Source organism: Mya arenaria, chromosome 13, assembly GCF_026914265.1.
Source record: "Mya arenaria isolate MELC-2E11 chromosome 13, ASM2691426v1".
Lineage (NCBI taxonomy): Eukaryota > Metazoa > Mollusca > Bivalvia > Myida > Myidae > Mya > Mya arenaria.
Window position 1 is genome coordinate 28,225,063 of NC_069134.1, and position 17,270 is coordinate 28,242,332.

Genomic DNA, 17,270 nt, shown 5'->3' on the forward strand with positions numbered 1-17,270 from the left:
ACAAAAAAAATCAAGGTCCCGCCGAGATTTGAACTCGGATCGCAGGATTCAAAGTCCTGAGTGCTAACCATTACACCACGGGACCTCAGCGCCTAATATTGTGCAACATGACAACTGTATTGGTAGTTTAGTGATATTCTACATAAATATAATGTCCTGTCTAAAATACCTTTTTTAAAACTCACTCATCATTGATCCCGCGGAGGTCCCGTGCTGTAATGGTTAGCACTCAGGACTCTGAAACCTGCGATCCGAGTTCAAATCTCGGCGGGACCTACTCTTGACTTTTTTTACACACGCAACTGAAACTTGCTGATGAGGTTTTTTTACCCGTTAGAACGAATGCTATATTCCTATTGATAATCGGGAAATGTGAAATCTTTATGTATATTAAATAAGGCCATACAAAATCGATTCAATGTTAAGCGTCAAGCCTTAGTACGTAAAGTTATCTAGCTTTCAGGAAAAAATACGAATGGTAAATGAATGACATCCTAAATAGAAAATAGACACCAAAGCCTCCTTAGTAAGGACTTCTGGTGTCTATATTCTACATAGGATGTCAATCATTTTGTATTCGTTTTTTGGACCATTCTCAATTGTTAAAACAGTGAATTATTTGAATCTAGAAAAAAATATTAAATCTAGAATGCTTAGACCAAGTTGAGATTGAGATCTTATATCAACACAGTGCATAGACTCTATACACTATATGGATATGCACGATACACCGTGACAGTACATACACTGGTGTTATATTCTATACCAGTATATACTGTGCACGGTATATATTCTATTCATTATCAGAGGTGTTGAAGCAGTGCTTCAACACCCCTGTTCTCTATACAATGTATACAGCCAGAGATTTTGAAGATTTACTTCAACTCCTCTGTTATAGTCTATATACATTGTGGAAGCGTGCACTATACTCTATTCATTGTCAAGAGGTGTTGAAGCAGTGCTTCAACACCCCTGTTCTCTATACAATGTATACAGCCAGAGATTTTGAAGATTTACTTCAACTCCTCTGTTATAGTCTATATACATTGTGGAAGCGTGCACTATACTCTATTCATTGTCAAGAGGTGTTGAAGCAGTGCTTCAACACCCCTGTTCTCTATACAATGTATACAGCCAGAGATTTTGAAGATTTACTTCAACTCCTCTGTTATAGTCTATATACATTGTGGAAGCGTGCACTATACTCTATTCATTGTCAAGAGGTGTTGAAGCAGTGCTTCAACACCCCTGTTCTCTATACAATGTATACAGCCAGAGATTTTGAAGATTTACTTCAACTCCTCTGTTATAGTCTATATACATTGTGGAAGTGTGCACTATACTCTATTCATTGTCAAGAGGTGTTGAAGCGGTGCTTCAACACCCCTGTTCTCTATACAATGTATACAGCCAGAGATTTTGAAGATTTACTTCAACTCCTCTGTTATAGTCTATATACATTGTGGAAGCGTACACTATACTCTATTCATTCTTAGAGGTGTTGAAGCAGTGCTTCAACACCCCTGATCTCTATGCAATGTATCAACCAGAGATTTTGAAACTTTACATCAATTCCTCTGTTATAGTCTATATACATTGTGGTGGCGTGCACTATTCTCTATCTGTAAATTTGAACCTGTGTTATAGTCTATATACATTGTGGTAGCGTGCACTATACTATACTCATTCTCAGAGGTGTTGAAGCAGTGCTTCAACACCTCTGTTCTCTATTCAATGTATACAAACGGAGATTTTTGAACAAAAAATGGAGAAAACTGCACAAAAATAATTTTGATGAATTTATGTCATATCAGGCAACATATTTAATATACTTAAATCATAGAACAATTATATGGCGCAAAAAATGATTTTTGGGGTAAAATGTTGGAAAAATTAAATGAAAATGACAATTTATGAATTTTGCCAATAACTCTGCCTTATTTTGCAATAAAAACACCAGAACTACTGCAGCTAATATATTTCATTTAACATTATTATATATTATATAGAAACACAGTTTTTTTTTAAAATATGATTTTCGGGGTAAAATGTATGAAAAATTAAATGGAAATGAGAATTTCTGGAATTTGCCAATAACTTTTTCAAATATTGCAATAGAATGACCAGAATTACTGTATTTCATAAATATTACAGTTTAATATATCAAAAGTAAAGAAACTATGTAATTTTGTGAAATGTGAATTTTGGGGAAAATGTTTGAAAAATTCAATAAAAATGAGAATTTCTGAAATTGCAAATTATTAGCACAAATTTTGCAATACAATGACCAGAAATTTTACTGTATTCAATAGATACTATAATACAGTATAACAAACCTAAAGAGTAGAAACCATGTATTGTGTGAAGTGTGATTAGGGGGGTAAAATGAAATTAAATAAAAATCGACACACAGCAGTTATCAAACAACACAAATAAACAGAAAACATTTATGTGCATTTTTCTGAAATTGTCTCCTTAATTTTTGAAGCTCTGCATCAATCCTCTGTCAAATCAATTAACCTTGTTCTCTGTATTCATTTATGATGATCCCCTTTTAGTTAATAAATCTTTTGAAATCATTGAAAATTGACCTTTTTCTCTGTCACCTGTATGTCGATGAATTTTATAATGCAGATATTTGCCAGACTCGCAAAATTCATAACAAACCAAAAGCCCAAGGCATTTTTTCAAGAATATAATGCGACAGTCACTTGGGTGTGGAGCCTTGCCCAGCAACGTCTACATTTTTAAATTGTCATAGCCTAAAATCATAGCCTAAAATTGTCATTTCCCGACATGCCAACATTTAGACATATCCAACATGATAACCCAAACTAAGGTCTCCCTAGGCTAAATACTTTTCCAGCTAGACACTAGAATTGGACCTACAATATCGAAGATGTCCATAAAACCCAATTCACATAACAGGACAGGAGACCATGACAACCAAAAGACATGGTTGTCTATGTTATAAACAAACAAGACTATGCATTTACCATAACTGTATCTATTTTGAACATGAACAGAACATTAGTAAATTTAATCTTAAGAATCTGATGTCAATAATCCCGTACATGTATGTATATCTATGTCCATCAATATGATAAGAAATGGAAGTTTCTTCTAAAACATACACAGAAACAGCTATTGTTCATATAAACCATAACATAAGGTGTCTTATAATTATGTCAACAAGAGCTGTCTTTGGACAGCACGCTCAATTAAATGAGGCTTTGTCTTAAAAATGAATACAATAATGATGTAATATGTGCCTGTCGAAAGCAATAAAAAGAGTCAAATTAAAAAGTTAACTAGAAATGCTGCAATGCAACAAGAACTTCAGCCTTTATTGTGAGATTCAGTTTTAAATGTATTAAAACTGAAGTTATTCAGTACCAAGCATTTTTCTATTTTTAGTTACAGTGACCATGACCCTAGGGACCCAAATCAAATATAAAAATGAATGGAAATTAAATAGTAAATAATATTTGACAGTTATCTATGTACATCTACATTTTAACTTTAAAAAGGTTTCCTTGACATTAAACAATCATTTGTTTTTATAAACAAAAAAATAACAAAACAATGTGGCCAACAGATCAAGAATCTAGGTTTAAGAAGTGACATTTCTAGAGGCTTACCATATGCTCCAATATGTATGGAACTTAATAACCATGGTTTTATTGAATTTATACTGTCATATAGGGTAATGTGCAATATAGTTAACAGAACACTCAAAAGTACAGTGAAACATTTAGGTTAGAAGTTAAAATATAATTAGACAATTAGCCATAATTGACCAAGTCAGTATGGAAATTAACAACAGAACAAGGTAACTACAAAAAAAATATAGATTAAAAATAATAATATATGATTTGCATTCATTTAATTCAAGTTTAAAACAAACTTTTAATAATGAGCTAGCTCAATTGTTACTAAGCAATGTGCTTTATTGCTCACCTCAGAACCAGACACATTATTTGTTTCAATAATATGTTCACAAGATTTTATTCACTAAAATATGTGCCTAATTATTAACTTTTTACATGTTATGCCTTATTTGTTGAAAAGTCTTGCTGGCTAAGTTGTGATTTATGATGAGGAAACAATACCTCTATGAATAGCAATTTTTAAGGTTTTTAATACTTGACTTAGTGACTCCTGTTTCATATTACCTACATTCATTCTTTAAGGAAAGCTTGGGAAGAGAATATGGCCTATAAAACTAGAACATAGTTTTTTTCTAAAACTTGACCAAATTTCATTCATATAAAGTGGAACTTGAGGCCACTCTAATCAAACACATTTTGACCATTAAACAAGTTTCACCTAATATTATTTAAATGTTGACGAGAATAAATACTGACAAATATCATGAAAAATTATATATATAGTTTCTGAAGCATTTACAGTTTATATTATTAGAACAAACAACCTACATGCTTTTTGTCCAACCTGAACAGTTATCAATCTCTACTAAGATTTTTTTGGTAAACATATTCTGGCCAGTATGAATAAAGACCAAAGAGACAAGAGCTGTCACAGAGACAGCGCTCTCGACTATTCCGCTGCTTTTCAGTGTAAGGATTGAAAAGTTTTGGCGAAACATGCATGGATCACTGTTAGATTAGATTTCAATGCAATACATGATGTGCGGAGATATTAACATAAATGTGGTTACATGCAAAATTTTAACCAGAATTTTTATCTAACTTGATTATTCAATTAGGTTGGGTGGTTGTATAAAGTCTCAATGCAATTTATACAGTAGTTGCTGAGATATTAACCTATGTGTGCTTATATGCAAAACCTTAACCAGAATTTCTGAGTGAAATAATAAAGGGAAGTATTTGCATTAAATGCAAACTATAGTTATATAACTTGGAAAATTAAGTAGGTTGGATGGTTGAGTACCATTGTATCAAGTCTCAATGCAATACCTCAAGCAGTTGCTGAGATATTAACCTATGTGTGCTTGCATGCAAAACCTTAACCAGAATTTCTAAGTCAAATAATAAAGGCCTATTATTTACATTAAATGCAAACTAGAGTTATCTTACTTGTTTAAATAAGTAGGTTGGATGGTTGAGTACCATTGTATCAAGTCTCAATGCAATACCTCAAGCAGTTGCTGAGATATTAACCTATGTGTGCTTGCATGCAAAACCTTAACCAGAATTTCTAAGTCAAATAATAAAGGCCTATTATTTACATTAAATGCAAACTAGAGTTATCTTACTTGTTTAAATAAGTAGGTTGGATGGTTGAGTACCATTGTATCAAGTCTCAATGTAATACCTCAAGTAGTTGCTGAGATATTAACCTATGTGTGCTTGCATGCAAAACCTTAACCAGAATTTCTAAGTCAAATATTAAAGGCCTATTATTGGCATTAAATGCAAAGTAGTTATCAAACTTGGTTAATTAAGTAGGTTGGATGGTTGAGTACCATTGTATAAAGTCTCAATGCAATACCTCAAGTAGTTGCTGAGATATTTACCTATGTGTGCTTGCACGCAAACCCTTAACCAAGGGGTGACGCCAACGCCGACGCTTGGGTGAGTAGTATAGCTCTCCATATTCTTCGAAAAGTTGAGCTAAAATGAGTCCCCATACTAAAGTGTTAACACTGTATGAAACTGTTAATAAAAATGAAGGACAGACTATGATCAATCACAATAGTTCAACATGAGCACTTTGTACTGTGTTGAGGTAAATGTTAATCATCCAACTTATTTAAGGGTAATCTATTTTCAAATCTATAATGTATTTGTCTGTTAAAAGTTAAAATTGGTATATCATTCCAATTTTAGTGAATCTTTATGTGACGGATGTCTTGTCCATTAAGTTGCTTTCAATGAAGATTTTGAAGTCAGACTGTCTCTTGTTGGATGTGGGGAGTTTTCTGAAAGAAAAAGGAACATTAAGCAATACATGTACATAAACACAGTTCCATTGTTGGCTTCAAATATTGAACTATTAAGGAGCTTTTCATTAATTTGTGCCATTGGCTTCAATGTTAAAATTTGATAGTTACCCCATATAAGTATCATTTGAAAGGGCTTTGCATACTGATTACTTATATGTAAAATCAATGACAAGAACATATTTTCACCTTGAAAAGTTATTGCTGGCATCCCAAAATCACATTATTGTTCATCAGATACATTAAGTTATTATCTATCTTGCAAAAGCTCTATGGTTGATTTTGAAATATGATAGTTCTTATACATATTATATCTTAATATTAAAAATTAGCCACACTTTTTGTGATATAGATTTTATATATATGCACATAAAAATATGTAACAAAAAAATATACAAATAAATAAGAAATGATAAAAACACACAAATCTTAGTTTATTTTACATTGATAGATAGTTCATATAAACTTTGCTAAACACAGAAAGAAAATAATTGTTTCTATTACAGGATTTGAACCTGGACAATTAATTTTAATGTGAATGAGCATATTTGAGCATGATCACAACTGTGCATTACAACAAAGGATAACATTGAAAACTAACAAAGGGCAACTACTACAAAAAAAATCTTGAGTTATGGTTTCTGTGCACTGCACTTCTGCTAAATGAGATCTATCTGTACATATTTGAAGTTTGAGATCAACACCTCAAAGACTTTTCAAGTTCTGCTGCAGACAAAAACTCAGTATGAAATATAACAAAGGGTTATTACAAAAAGAACTGTAAACAGAGTTATGGTCCCTTAACACTGCACTTCTTCTCAATAGGGATCTATCTGTATATGAAGTTTGAAGTTAATACCTGGAGGATTTATGCTCAAGATTACATTCCGTGCACACGCACACACACATGCACAATTACTGTATCCACTTTGCCTTTTGGCAAGGGATAATCAATAGATTAGTCCTCATCATCACGGTCTTAAACAAACATGATGAACATAATCATAGCATACATAAAACAGTTTACAGTTGTATCAAATCTGGAATAAAAACTGTACCTAGATGAATTTGTAACAGGTGGCGATCAGTCATCACTTTCCTGTTTCCTGTTTCTCATTGTGTCATTCCTGTATCTCATTGTGTCTTAGTTGGTTTAGTACAACTCTGGCCTGGTCCACAATTGCAACAACTGAAAAACAACTGAACAATTAGCAAAAGAGAACTTACCGGTATACCTTAAATGTACATAATATATTGCTACTAAAAAATGACTCATACTGTCAAACACTTGTTTCCATGAAAAACTACAGCTATCACCTATTGTAATAAGAGGTTTCACTGAGAGTGATGTTTGCTTTTAAGCATACAGTAACCAATTAGGCAATAATTTTAAAACTGCCAAGCACAAAATAAACATAAGAAAATAATCCTTAATATACCAAAAACAGAATAGTGTTTTGTTAAATTAAAGTAAAAAATGAAAAAAAGTTATGAAGAGAAGAAAAAAAAATAAAAAAAATATAAAGATAATAATCAAAGGTTTACAATTCTTTGACTACCATACACAATTTAATGATTCATATGCACAGCTATTTTTCTTATCACGTCCAATATGTGCATGAAGTTTGAAGTTAATACCTCAAAAACATAGAAAAGTGAAAGAAAAATAATCAAAGACCAATAACTCTAAAATACCATAAACAAAAATGTTTTTTGCACAGCACTTCTCCTCAACATATTTAATATGTGTTAGAAATCTCAGAAGCATTTGGAATTATGGATAAAAGAAGACTTGTCCAAATGAACCCTAACCATAGGGTATAGAGTATAATAGCAGAGACAAATCATACATATGTCTTTATATTTAATATGTCAATGTATGTTTGAACAGAATAATTATGTTAATTCTCATTTCTTGGCTTACCTCATATTTATATTGTTATACATAGAATTAATCCAAAGAGAACTTACCATTCACTGACAAGATTTCCTCATTATACACAGGAGTATCTTCATACTTTTAGAATCTCTCCATTTTTCTTCTCCATGGGAACTGCAATGCATAACACATAAGAAAGGAAATCAAACAATTGCATTTTTTAAAACAATTTGTAGAGAAAAATAAAACATGACTTCAGACACATGCAGAATTATTTGCATTTATTTTAAGCAAGTTACAAGAGTAACTGTACCCTATGCCATCTGAGTAAAATCTGCATGCAACAAACATGTGCATGCAAAATTGCATGGACTTTCATTTATTTGCTTAACAGTTTCAATTAAACCTAACAACCTGACCAAATACTTGAAATATCTTATACTTGAATACATTATGTTATACTAGTAAATGACATTGAGTACATGTAAATATGTGTTAAAAATCTACCTTTCAAATCCAATGCTTTCTTTGCATCAAAACGTTTGTCTGTTTGCCCTTAAATTGGTCCCTCAAGAGTATCTGGTCTGAAATAAATATAAAATTCACCTTAACTTTTAAGCTTAAATTAGCTATAATACTAACTTGGCTGATCTTAGGAAAAATGAGTCTTAAAGCTGCACTTTCACAGGTTGACTGTTTTAACATTATTATTATCTCAGAGAATCAATGCCTTTAATTGCTAACAATAAAACAGATGTCATGTATTGAGAAATCTGCTTATTATTTCATTTTTCTGAAAGTGTTCAAATTTAAGTCACAGAACAACAATTATGAACGTACATATGAAAAACAGCTATCTGATATTTTTTCAGCAGTTTTAAATCATGGTTCGCGGACATAATTTATGCACTAACATTGCATGATTCATTCCATGATGAAAAAAAAAGTTGTCAGAATGGTAAATCTGTGAAAATGTAGCTTTAATAACAATCCCCAACAGTTCCTCCCAAAGACTTGTTTAAAAAGGGCTGTAATCTGTTTAATGAAATAGCGGAAAAAAAGAAAATTGACGAAAACTGACATAAACTTGGTATCTATGTGTACAATGCATTAAAACTTACTAACTGAAGTACCACATAATTTACAATAAAAAAAATTCGCCAATATATTACAAGTTAGGTATAAAGATTAAATATTCCAACTGTTTAGGATAAGCCTTCATAGCACAGTGGATACAACACTGGACTGCAATTTTGGCGACACCGGCTCCAACCCATTCTCTGACTTGATATTTTTTTATACATTTTGCATTTTGGTAAATTTTTTTACCATTATGATATCAAAGATCAAAAGATTTTTTGAATAATTGTCCTGAGATTCTTTACAGAATATTTTATTTTTTTTTGGGGGGGGGGGGGGATCCCACCCCCTTTCTGGATCCGCTAGTGTGGGTTACTCCCGTAAAATGAACTGAATTTAATTTGGTGCAAAGCTCTAATAAAAATTTGTGTATTCAATTAAATTCATAAAACTAATTAATGTAAACAAACCATTTGCAACTATCCCTGAATAACTTTTAAATGATAGTGATTATTTTCATTTGCATGATAACTAAGAAAATATAAAATAACACTTGAGTGTCCTGTATGATATCCCGATATAGTCAATACTTACAACTTACATGTGCAGGAATCAGGAAGGAGTTCCATTCTACCAACTTAATACCATTCTTATTTGTCGTCTTCTTAACCGGATGCTTGTAAACAAACCCAATGAACCCTGCATCGTTCCACTAGACTTTCTCGCTTAATATTTACGCTCGGTTGTGCCTGTATCGAAGAAAATGAAGACCAGTCCAAAACATTGCGTCATTTAGTATTTAGCACGCGCTAGAGTGATTCAAAACATCGAATTTGGCCGACACTGAACAGAGGTAAATGGCTATTTTCTTTGAAAATATAACACTTTCTAGTTCAAAAGGTAATTGAATTTATGTAGATACGTAAACAATTGACAGTTTAACGAGTATATTTTATTGATATAGCGAAGTACTCATTAAAGCTGCACTCTCACATACATGTATTTTGACAACTTTGTTATTTTTTATTTTTGTCTTGGAGTTTGAATGAGCCAGTTTCTGTGTAAATATATGCAAATAAGTGATATAAGCCTGCTGACAAAAGATCAGATAGCAGATTTACATATTCCGTTAAAAAAATTGTTTTAAATATGGCTAAAAGTGCTACTAACAATTGGAAGAAAAATGCATAAAACATCATTTTCTTAAAGCTGCACTCTCACAGATTGAACATTTTGGCAATTTTTTATGTTTCGTCTTGGAATGTACTAATTTTGGCGAAAATCCATGGAAAGCAGTTATATAAGACTGCTGACAAATATAGATCGCAGATTTTTATATATACCAGTTCAAAAATTGATGTTTTGTTCATTTTTCTAAAACGTTTATTAACGGTTTTAGCCATAAAACATTAATTTTCAAACGGAAATATGAAAATCTATGATCTGGTTTTTCGTAAGCAATCCTATATCATTGGTTTGCAGATATTTATACAAAAATTTGCTCTTTCCAAGACAAAAAATAAAAAAGTTGTAAAAATGGTATATCTGTGAAAGTGAAGCTTTAACTTAAATATATATGCAATCCAATGTTTTTTTAAGCAGTCTTGTGTCACTGTTTTTCTTGCACTTATGCATTAATTGGCTTGTATAAAGACAAAAAATAAAACAGTTGTCAAAACATTTAATCTGTTAAAAGTGCAATGTTTATTTAAATATACTTGATGCTTGCCTCAATCATTGCCGCTGACAGATCATCAGATGACAGCACCAACATCCAACAATGCAGCGATATTTTTAAAGTCTCTTTCACATCATTCTGTATCCTAATATTTTAATTTATTTAAGATAGTTGCTTATCAAGATGTTGAATGCATATTTTACAGCCTTTTAGGCTTTAGAGTGTATTCAATGTCATTTTCAGACAGAAATATCTTGATCAAAGCTAGGAACAAGCTCACAACTGGCATTAGTGAGTCATGCCTGTCAAAACTAATTTTGGGGTACATGCATGTGTCTTTTAAAGTAGAACAGTAGACATCAACTTTACAATGTACATGAATACATTGCATTCATACTTTAGTTATTTATGTATTCATGTACATTGTAAAGTTATTGTAGATGTAGATCGTGTCGATGTGAACCAGCCGTTCAGTTAGCTCAGTTGGTTACAGAGCCATGATAGTGTTCCAGCAGTTGTTGTTGGTTCAAGCTCCACACTGGGGCACTTCTCCTCCCAGGTTTACTTAAATGGTGGCAGCGGTACATGGCAGGAGTGCCTCCGTCAGCTTTAAACTACAGTCGAAACTCGATGGCTCGATATTCTAGGGACCAGCCAAAATACTTCGAGCCTCGAGAATATCGAGCCAAGCGGGATTGCTTACAGAATGTTATTTTTTTATTATTCGTTACAAAAAGTCTTGTTTACCTCGTTTGTTATTGGCTATGCTATCTCTGCAAGAGAAGAGTATTAATTGGACATAGTTACACGTCGTAAAGTTCGTAACATCACTTATTCGATACTTAGAAAATATTATTTGATTGTTTTTATTAATTATAAAAATTATGCGAAAACAACAAACAAGTAATTTTAAACAGTGGGTAACAAAAACATAGCTTATTAGTTATATCAGGATGCATTGAAATTTCGATTAGCGCCGTGTGCTAAATGAAGCCAACAAAACAAATCAAGGTGTGAGGTTCTTACCTGAACCCGCGAAAATGACATCGACCCAAGCAAACAAAATTGTGAAATTCTTACTTGGAACCGCGAAATTGACTTCGAGCGTGGAGAAATATCGACCCTGAGACAATATATCGAGCCATCCGATCAAATTTTATATGAACAAAGAGTTAAACAAAATCAGTTCTTTTAATCTGGTTCAAGCCAACGAGGATATCGAACCATGAGATATCAAGCCAACGAGTTTCGACTGTAATATATATATATAAAGGGTTAATGGAGAGGAGTGGAGTGTATTGTGTGTCACTGTCAGTGTGTAAGAACCAGCCGCTCCGATGTGGAAATACTTGTACCATAAGTCATGGTTTTTAAGTTTATTGTTTAAAGTTCCATTTTCTAGTTGTTTTGACCTTAAAGGTGCACTCTCACAGATTGAACGTTTTGACAATTTTTTTGTCTTGGAATGAGGCAATTTTTGCGAACATCCATGGAAACCAGTTATTTAAGACAGCTGACAAAAAATTAGATAGCAGATTTTTATATTTAAGTTTAAAAAGTAATGTTTTAGGCATTTTTCTTAAACCATTAGTAACGGTTTAAGCCATAAAACATTAATTTTCGAACGGAAATATGGAAATCTACGATCTGATTTTTTGGCAGCAATCATATATCATTGGTTTGCAGATATTTATGCAAAAATTTGCTCTTTCCAAGACAAAAAATAAAAAAGTTGTAAAAATGGTATATCTGTGAGAGTGCAGCTTTAAATTTTATGATTTAATGACAACTGCCTTGAAATAGATACCTGATTTAAGCATTATGCCAATGTTTATAAATTTCTATTATATTTTACTGTGAAATAATGTAAATATATACATATAATTGTTTGTGTTAGTTTAAATTTGCTTGATTTATCATTAACCTAATTATATATTATTTCATTTTTTTGTATTAACCCAATACTATGTCATATAATATATCTATGGGTATATAATACCAAGGTAAACACATGTATACAAATCACTTATTATTATGTATAGATAGTTTTTATTTCCATGTAACTCATTTGCCTACATACATTTTGGAAAATGTGGTCCATTACAGATAAAACCCAGATGTATACATGGCCTGGATTTCCATATTATGCTGCCCAGAATAAAAGACGATGCAGTCCAGATAAGAACATTGTATGGCTCAATAATCTTTACCAAACTTGGTAAAAAAAACTTTGTCATATTATGAGAAATCCCTGTTTTTTTGTTAATTATGTTCATTCACAGTATATGCAATTCACCAAGCAACACAAGACTTAATGCCCACTTGACACATTTCTAGTATATTTGGCTTGTACATAAACATCACTTTTTCATAAGAGAATAAATCTCATGTAGGACATTTAGATTGCTCTAGAAATAATTGCCAAGATGTTTTGCATTTGAATCATGTTTAAAGCATACCCAACATTATTTGCATTTATTGTGTTCATGATTGTGTTGTATTCTTCCTTTTTAAGATGCATCAGATGAAGTCTTTGACTATCTAGAAAGGGATTTTGTAAGCTAGTACTGGACATGAAGACAGTCACTTGGAAATGATGATTGTGCAACAGCGGTTAAACATATGCAATACATCATATGGTAATTTCTTTTCACCTCAATGAATATTTAAGTGACCTACCCACAAATAAAGTGATTCTCTAATAGTTCCAATTTCCACTTTGATTTTGTAATCTGGTATTCTTCATTACTACTACCCGTAACTGGTATCTAAAAATAACATTATAATATTCATCAATAATATCATAAGACCATGTGAATATTCAGTAATTTATATATGTAATCAATTTGTTTTTGTGTATGTGGTGTTTATATGTTGGAGTTTGTAGTTCATTGTCAGTGATTTTTTTACTGTGAAAAACTCCATTTTCCCCAAAATTAAAAAAAAAATACATTACATTCCGGATTCAAATAGCAATGAATTTCTTGAAATATAAACAAAATCTTGACAAGTCTTACTCTTTCACAGCATAAGGTATGCATAAAAAAGTTAAAATATGTATATTTGCCATTATATAAGCAATTTTGGCCTGATTTTGTATTTTTCCCAAAGTTGACTTTTTACCGAATTTGCGAGGTACATTGTACAGGCAGTAAAAAGAATTCATAAAAAAATCACTGATTGTTGTTAAGTGTTTTTTTTATGAATGTTGTTCAAGTTTCGTCCTTGGGGTCAAAGTTGTCCCAACCAGAGTTCCCCTGTTACTGATAGACTTCTAGAACAAAAATTGATACACATTCAAATCAGGCAATGACTTCTGCAGTAATGTATGAATTCCGTAGAAACTGATGTCTAAACTAAAAGGTATTTAGTTTCAAAGATTATGAAACAAGTTGTTACAACAATATAATAATCACCTTTTGGCAGGATGTTAAGCAAGGTTTTGCCTTGTTGAGGAAATCGTACTTGTCTGACTTAGTGACTACAATCCAAACTCACAATGTCTTCCTTAACAACCACTTTATAAGCAACCAAGGATATCCTTATCAAATACTTCATTTACAGCAGCCAATGACTTCCATAAAAAATGATGACTTCCTAAACAATCCTTGGCTTCTTTATCAACCAATGATTGCCTTAGCAACTACCTTCATCCATAGCAACAAATGAATTCCCATTCAACCAATGACTTCCTTAGCATCCAATTCCTTCCAACGCATCCATTAACTACCTTTATAGGCACCAATGCCTTATTTAGCAACCACTTTTTTCCTGAGCAACAGCCAACATCCATAGCAACCAATTACTTCCTTAGTAATCATTTACTTCCATAGCAACATTCTGGTTCATTACCGTAACATCCATTGACCATGGGAACAACCAGCTTACCATACTTCTCATTTCTGTTAACAAAGAGCAGCCTTCTTTGAGGAGTCCTTATCAACCATCAAATAACACAGCAACCACTAACCTGCTAAGCAAATAGCAACACCTTTCATAACCAGTTGTTACCTGACTGACTTGTTCATGGTCATTTTAATCAGGTGATCAATTAAGGGCCATGCTGGCCCTTTTGTTTTGAATGTACATTTCCTTAGCTTATTCATTTAATTCAGCAAATGTATAAACATAGTGTACAATTCTGGATACTTTCAAGTTTTGTCATTATTACATATTATCAATGTTTTAATTTTCAAACAGGTGACCAGACAGGGAGGAAACTAGGGAAATGGTTATCCACCAACAGCCCAAGTGCTTGGTTGATAAGAGGAGCCACAGCATTAAACATTACTGCACAAAGTGGTGTGCTTTGCTAACACTTATGATTGTGATTTGATAAAAAAGCAATGAATGAACGCTCATTATTCATAACTATAACTAAAACATTGATGTCAAAAGTTGTCAATTTTCAACATATATAGTATTTGAGATCCTGATCTATAGTTGTGTGCAATGGATTATCAAAGAAAAACAAAGGAGTGGGCAACAAAATGAATAGCATAATGCACCAGTCAATTGTAACCACATCCCGCCCCCAGGTCCGGGGACTTTTGACTTTTGGTCCAGCCTACCCCAGGTTAAATTCCCTGAACTGATCCTGAACTAAAATCCCTGCCAAATTCCCCCATATCCAACATACCATAGGTAAGACAAAACCACCGCATTCACATCCAGTATACCCCCGGACGGGGGTGGTGGTGGTCACAATTGACATGTGCATTACCCACTACCCATTTACACCAGTAATTCATAATTATATTTGATAGACATGCCTCTTGTCAAAGGTTTTGAAGGGTATGAACGTCAGAACTACCTGCCTATGGCCTTTCAAGATTTTATAACATTGTTAAACTAAAGAAATTATTATTAAGTTTATACTAGATCTTTGTTAAGAGTGACCCCTTTGATAATTCTGGAGAAAAACTATTAGGATTAGGTTCTGTATGTGTCCATAATTTGTCATATGACATGTAAGCAGGTGTTCATTCCTTCAAAGAATTGTGAATCTTATATAATTATGTATTTGACATTTTATGAATTTTATCACACTTTAACCTAGAGGCAGTTCAAATAAATACTGCTATAATTGAACCAATACTGAATAAGGGCAAGAATTCCAAACAAGACAGTATACATCTAGTATCATGTTTGTCTGATAATTTTGAAATCATAGTGATTAAATCTAAAAGGATGTTAAAGCTGCACTGTCACTGATTAAGAGTTTTCACATTTGCTTTGAAAAAAATAATTAAAATAGTCTGACTTTTGCATGAATGCCTTCAATCCAGTTATATAAGATAACTCTCAATGAAACAGAATTCAATTGTCTGAAAAACTGCCAAAATTTTCATTTCTTCTCAAGCATTACTAACCATTAAACATAGAGTTTTAAATGGTAATAGGAAAAACTGTGATTTTGTATGCAGTCTCATATAACTGTTATCAGACATGTGCACAAAAGTTTTTCATTCCAAGTTAAAAATAATAAAAATTCATATATCTGTGAGAGTGCAGCATTAACAATGAAAACAATTATTAAAAATGGTATTTCCAACTGTGTATAATAATGCAACAACAATTTACCTTCTACTAGCACATTGAATTACAAGTTCTGCTTTTTCAAAGAAAACGGGCATATGGGAAGTACCATCACTTCCAGCGATATTTTTGTTGTAGCTTTTTTTTTTATAAGAGACATTGGCAAAAACTGTTCATAGATTGTGTTTTAAGGTGTATGTTTTATAGACAGTACTCCAATTCTCTTTAATATATAATATGTTTGTTTCATTTAAGGCTTTTGTGTGTTTTAGGGCTGTTTCAGACCATTCCTGATATCGTATTTTCATATAAACCCGGCAATCATAATTGCATACCTCTTTGCAAAAGAACAATAAACATTCACGGAAATTAAACAGTAACGGAATTTTTCTCAACATAAGAAGAGACTTTTGTATTTTGGCCCAGCTAATGTTATTATATTGTTGACTAACATAAGCTTACAAGCAAATTAACAGGCAGAATAGATAAAGAAAAGATGAGCATGTAGTCTTGTTTTGCATACAGAAGTAAGGGGCTTAGCTAGCCCTTTATATGTGGATTCATAATTGCTAGGTGGGTCTCGGGGCATGCCCCCTCAGAATATTTTGAAAAACATGGTGCATTCTGGGCGTTCTGAGGTGCTTTATTTTGTACTGGAAAATAAAAATGACATTTAAAGGATCATGTAGTCAAGTACGCATACTGCAACTTTGGCTGATTTTTTTATGTTTTTATCAGAATCATGTGGATTCATCCGCATACTAGTGTTATATGCAGCTTCACGCCTGGTATCTCAGACAGACATTTTTAGGCTTATGTAGATGTTTGCACGGCAAGGCTTGACAAACCAAAGCGCCTGTCTCATTATATTGGTTTCAAAGTGCTTTTGCATGTTGTTTGCAATTGTGCATTTTGCGCGACTGGAAAATATCTGCAATATAAAAACTTAAAATTCATTGATGCCTAGGTGACCAAATTTCAAAAAATTTCATTTCATTTGTCAAACATTGTGCCCCAAAAGCGCATTTCACATAAGTATGTAGTTTCTTTACTTAAGGTCTATTATACTGTAATATAAAATATATTTAAAAACAGTAATTCTGGTAATTTTATTGCAAAATTTGACAAAGTAATTGGCAAAATGCAGAAATTTTCATTTTTTTTCTAAC

At 32.4% G+C, this 17,270-nt stretch overlaps 2 long non-coding RNA genes and 1 other non-coding gene across 5 annotated transcripts; 1 reads left to right on the plus strand and 2 right to left on the minus strand.

Moving 5' to 3' along the window:
• Nucleotides 1–13: 13 nt before the first annotated feature.
• On the minus strand, nucleotides 14–85 carry Trnaq-uug (transfer RNA glutamine (anticodon UUG)). The gene has a single exon. It is a non-coding gene; the product is annotated as a tRNA-Gln (tRNA).
• Nucleotides 86–3,848: 3,763 nt separating this feature from the next.
• On the minus strand, nucleotides 3,849–9,555 carry LOC128214958 (uncharacterized). Of its 2 annotated transcripts, none has more exons than XR_008258007.1 (5): nucleotides 9,487–9,555; nucleotides 8,313–8,389; nucleotides 7,898–7,979; nucleotides 6,985–7,115; nucleotides 3,849–5,905 (listed from the first exon to the last, which is right to left on the minus strand). It is a non-coding gene; the product is annotated as an uncharacterized LOC128214958 (long non-coding RNA). The 2 variants fall into 2 exon arrangements; XR_008258006.1 differs by having other exon boundaries at nucleotides 9,480–9,552.
• Nucleotides 9,556–9,576: 21 nt separating this feature from the next.
• On the plus strand, nucleotides 9,577–17,103 carry LOC128214959 (uncharacterized). 2 transcript variants are annotated; one of them, XR_008258008.1, is made up of 4 exons: nucleotides 9,577–9,738; nucleotides 12,670–12,781; nucleotides 13,079–13,202; nucleotides 14,764–17,103. It is a non-coding gene; the product is annotated as an uncharacterized LOC128214959 (long non-coding RNA). The 2 variants fall into 2 exon arrangements; XR_008258009.1 differs by having other exon boundaries at nucleotides 9,581–9,738; nucleotides 12,670–12,752.
• The last annotated feature ends 167 nt before the right edge of the window (nucleotides 17,104–17,270 follow it).